The following is a 4514-nucleotide window of genomic DNA, read 5'->3' on the forward strand; positions in this document are numbered from 1 at the left end:
GGGATCCGAGCGGGGCGGCGGGCAGCGGGTTGTGCGCAGCGGGAGCGCACTCCGCCGCCGAGCCCGCCGCGGGGAGGCGGAGCTCCGCCCCTGCCCCGGCCCGGCTCCTCCCCCGGCCCCTGCGCCAGGCTGGGGCAGCCCGGGACCGGGCTCGGTGCCCAGGGCAGCACCTTTGTTCACTAATGTAGACCCTGCAATAACAAGGCTTGTTGTTTGCCCCGGGTTTCTTGCCCCCCCAGCCATGAGCCCGCCTCAGCTGGTCGTGTTACAGCAGACCCGACAACAACAAACTCCCCCCGTCTGCTCTGGTCCCTCAGCCAGACGCCCCTCAGGGCTCGGGCCTGGCTGTGCTGGGCGCGCGCAGGACCCGGGGCAAGAGGAAGCTGAGGGGGCAGGGAGATGTCACCCAGCCGCACAGAGATGTGTCCCAAGTCCCCTCATCTTTCCTCGCAGGGGCTGCTTGCGCCTCCTTCTGTTCTGTTACTGGCAGGAAGGAGCTGGGCGCCAAGGGCAAGGTTGGGTCTGTATCCTCCCTCCCTCCCAGGACTGCCAGGGCACCCCCTGAGTGGGTGCTGCCACAAGCCCCTGCTGAGGCTGCCAAGAGCAGTCCCACGGGTCTGGCGCTGCCCCTCACTCAACAGCAGCCTGGTGGGGCACCCCGGGCTCCTCTGTGTTCACTGGCCCGGGCAGAAGCTGGCATGTGGCACCACATTCAGGATCCCTGAAGATCCTGCTTAATGACAGGGCCCCAGCATGTTGTCACCAGCACAACGGCAGAGCTGCCAGGATCACAGAGCCAGAAAGCCCTGGGGTAGGAGGGAGCTTCTCAGTTGAGGTGTAAGGAGAGGGGTGGGCTCAGCATGTGGGAAATCAGGGGCAGGACTGCCCACTGCCAGGCAGCTTGTAAGTGCTGGCTCCATGCAGTGCCAGGCAGCAGAGACCTTGCCTCCAACACTGGGACCCTGGGTAGGCTCAGGCCTAGTGGGCTACAGCAGACCCTAGGTGTAGGACCTGGAGACAGCCAGGGATATCCAGCACTGAATGCTGGAGAACGTGTCCCACAGCAAGAGGTGTTAGGAGCACTGTCTATTTGGCTCACAGCGTCTCTGTGGTGACATGGGGAGGAAATGCCAGATATACAATGGCCACTTAGTGAAGCCCATAAGGTCAGACCTAGAACCAGCATCTAGAAGCCGAAGACAGGCAAAGGCAAGCTGGAAACGAGGCAGAGTTTTTTACAGGGAAGCTGATTCACCAGGGAAACAAGCACCCAGCGGGTTGTAGAGTGGGGTTCAGGCTGAACTCCTGTGCTCCTCAGTGCCAGGACATAGTAGCTAGGCTTTGCCCACCTTTGTGGCCTTGAAGCCCAACACTTCAGCTGCATGGCACCTTGGCAGAGCTGGGGGAGCTGCCTGAGAGGAGATCAGGCTGCTCCAGACAAAGGAGCCCCAGCTGGAGGAAGCCACTGTCTCTGTTTTTCCTCTCCTTTGAAGGAAACCTGCCAGAGGACTCTCGGGGGGCAGGCAGTGGGACTGGCTGAGACCTTTCAAGGAAATGCCAGCCATCAGCCCTGAGTCACTGTCCTGACTCACTCCAGGCCGTGAATAATCACTTTGACAGCTCTGAGGCACCTGTCACGCCAAAGGCTGCATTGCCATCTCCTCCCCTTCACCAGCATGAGGCTCCCACCTCTGGGGAAGCAGGAGGAGAGTTGCTGCCCATAACCCACATTGTAGGAGAGGAAGGGAAGCAGAACACCCAGGCCCAGGGGAGGCAGCAGGAGCACTCATGCAGTAGACGCCCAGAGACATCTGCTGTTGGGCTCTTGCTGGTGGCTGAGAGAGACCACAAGCCCACACAGCATCCTTCTTGTAGGAATCCCCTGCTGCCCAGAGCCCCTGCCTCTCACTCAGGCTCCCTCCCTCCCATCCATGGAGGCAGCAGCCCCAGCCCCAGCCTCTGTGCTCTGGCTGGGCCCCAAATCACCCAGCCTTTGGGGCTCCTGTCAGCACAGCTTTCCCAGTGCCCCAGGGGCTGCCCTCCACGGGCTGGTGAGCCCAGTGCTAACTAGGGGCCCCACTGACATCAGCCCAGAGTGGGAAGGGGGGGAAATGCAACAAAGAGGGGGATTGGAGCTGGGGTGGGGGAGGGGGCCAGCAAAGCAAACTTCCCCATGAATAGCCCAATTGAGAGGCTTTCTTACACCCAGCACAGATAAGGGCTTGTGACCGGAATTCCATCCGTGCAGGAGACAGGAGCGACATGGGGAATCCTGATGAGCTGCCTCGCTCTGCAGCCCACACTGGCTCTCGGCTGCCCAGCCCAAGAGGGCGTCTGGCTGTCCAGACACTCATGCACAGACCAGACAGCAGCTGGAGACTGCCCCCCACCCACCCCATGAACACGGCATCCCCTCCCCTTGGCCATGGGGGCACTCACAGCCCACAGCGCTGTGCCTGTGCCAGGGCTCAGTTCCCTCAGGGGAGTCTGACTCGAAGGTGCTTTATAAAGCTCATTTTGTGCCAGTTCCAGGGTGCTGGCCCCAGGGATGGGAACCTTTTCACCTAGCAGGAGGGCACACTGCTGGTCTTAGTCCAGCCCCAGAGGGGTCTGTCTGTCCCCTGCCCCTACTTTTCAGGGAGAATTTGTAGTCAAGGAGGATCAGTGGCTGGCAGAGAGCATGGCACTTGATGAGAGCCACAGCTCCACGGTGATGGGTAGGGAGAAGAAGGAGCCTGGGGGTGATGGGTTTCTGGGTTTGGATGGGGGGCCTGTGCCCCACACACTCCCTGAGTACAGTTCTCCTGGGGTTTTGCAAAGGATGAGCTGCCGCAGCTGCAAACAGACCTGCCTGTCTGGACTCGCCGGCAAGCGGGGAAGGGAACGATACAGCCCCACGGCTCATTTCACACAGCATAGGGCGCCAACACCTCCCCCCAGCCCCCGCCAACCTGTCATGCAGCGCAGGGCTGGGCAGGAGCTAGCTATCAGAGGGGGAGTGCCCCTTGCTCCTTCTGGGCCTGAACTCCCGCAGACAGTGCTGAACTGAGGGTCACTGCCCCTTGGCCTGAGCTCATAGGAACAGTGCAGATGGGGAAGACAGCTCTAAGGTGGGGGGGGATCTCCGTTTTGTTCAGCACTCCAGCAGCACAAACTGCTTTGTGGCAGCCAAGATACCACATCGCTGATGAAGGGGCTGACTGTACCCATAAGGAGTCTGCAGTTCTGCTGAGCTTCCTGAAGTCAGCTCCAGTGGGGAGAAGAGCGCTGCTGGCACCCTAAGGAGACCCAGCCAAGAGGGTCACTCTGGGACGCACCAGCCAGGGCAACCAGGTGATCAAGCCGCTGCTGTCCATCTCCTGTTCTTCTTAAATCACCGTGCTGGCTGCTTTGGGTTTAATGCTTATTAGTCTGGGGCTTGCAGAGCTCAGCTCTGTTCTCTGGGCACAGGGAGCCAGCAACACTCAGGTCTCATTAAATGCTGCCTGATGACTTCACCGACAGGGTGACGCCTCAGAGATGCCTGGCTGTAACATAGGTGCAGCAGTAAAGGCAGCACAGCACTGGCATTTCCTCAGGTAGCCAGCCCTGGAGTTCCCCCTGCAGTCATCTTATAGGGGGTCATTGTCCTAAAATGCAGCTGCTGGACAGCTGTAGAGCAACATCAGCAACCTGCCATAGGTGAGAATACATGAGCCACAGCATGGTCTAAGGTGGAGGCTGCTGCGTTGCCTAGAGTGGAGATGCAGGCCAGGACAGTTCATCTGCATGGGGATCAATGCTCTTCTTACACCTATGGAAGACAGGCACAGAGCAGGGCAAGGGCCACCTGTGATCATACCCTGAGCCAGTACCAGAGCCAGGGTTGAACCCAGGAGTCCTGGGCCCTGCCCACCCTGATTCAAACACTGGAATCCCCTCTCCCCTCAAAAGCAAAGCCCAGGACATCTATAAGCTGAATTCTCCAGGGCCCAACAAAGCCAGAGGACGAGGCTGCTGTGCTGGTGCTGACCTGGCCCTGGGCAATAAGCCACCCATGTGGGGTGGCCTGACACAGCCACAACAGGGCATCTCATATGTAGCACCTTCCCATGGTAGAAGGGGAGTCTGTAGGGGTCTCCTGCCCTAGCTCCCCCATCCCGCCCTGCAGCAGCCCCTGGCCCCCCAGATCAGGGTAGATGAAGGTCCACCTGGCAGAGATGAGCCCCAAAGGGATAGTGCCCATCCTAAGAAGTGATAGGTAGCAGAGAGCAGAGGGAAGCAGCTCTGCCAAAGGGCTAGATGTTACCTGAGTGCAAACAGCCCCGGATAGCCCACAGGGGCTGGAGAGTCCAGCCTGGGTCTAGGCCAAGTCCCTGAACAATGTGGAGGAATGGGAGAGGCCAAGGCCTGGCCCAGCAACTGGGGAGCAGTCCTTAGCTCAGGACTTGGGTTGGGCAGGGGACCCTAAAGCTAAGTCCTGGCTCAGCCCTGGAGGGAGGACCAGGCCAGGAGCTGCTCTGGGTCTGTGCTAC

At 60.0% G+C, this 4514-nt stretch overlaps 1 long non-coding RNA gene across 1 annotated transcript in view; it reads left to right on the forward strand.

Moving 5' to 3' along the window:
* The window catches only part of LOC109302047, a 4648-nt gene extending 149 nt beyond the window's left edge, over nucleotides 1-4499 (forward strand). The window contains exons 2-3 of the long non-coding RNA XR_002098693.1: nucleotides 2330-2340; nucleotides 4487-4499. This is a non-coding gene — a long non-coding RNA (uncharacterized LOC109302047). The remainder of the gene's footprint in view (nucleotides 1-2329; nucleotides 2341-4486) is intronic.
* Nucleotides 4500-4514: the final 15 nt, after the last annotated feature.

The sequence above is a fragment of the Gavialis gangeticus genome, unplaced genomic scaffold (assembly GCF_001723915.1).
Source record: "Gavialis gangeticus isolate Ggan-Ray unplaced genomic scaffold, GavGan_comp1, whole genome shotgun sequence".
NCBI lineage: Eukaryota > Metazoa > Chordata > Crocodylia > Gavialidae > Gavialis > Gavialis gangeticus.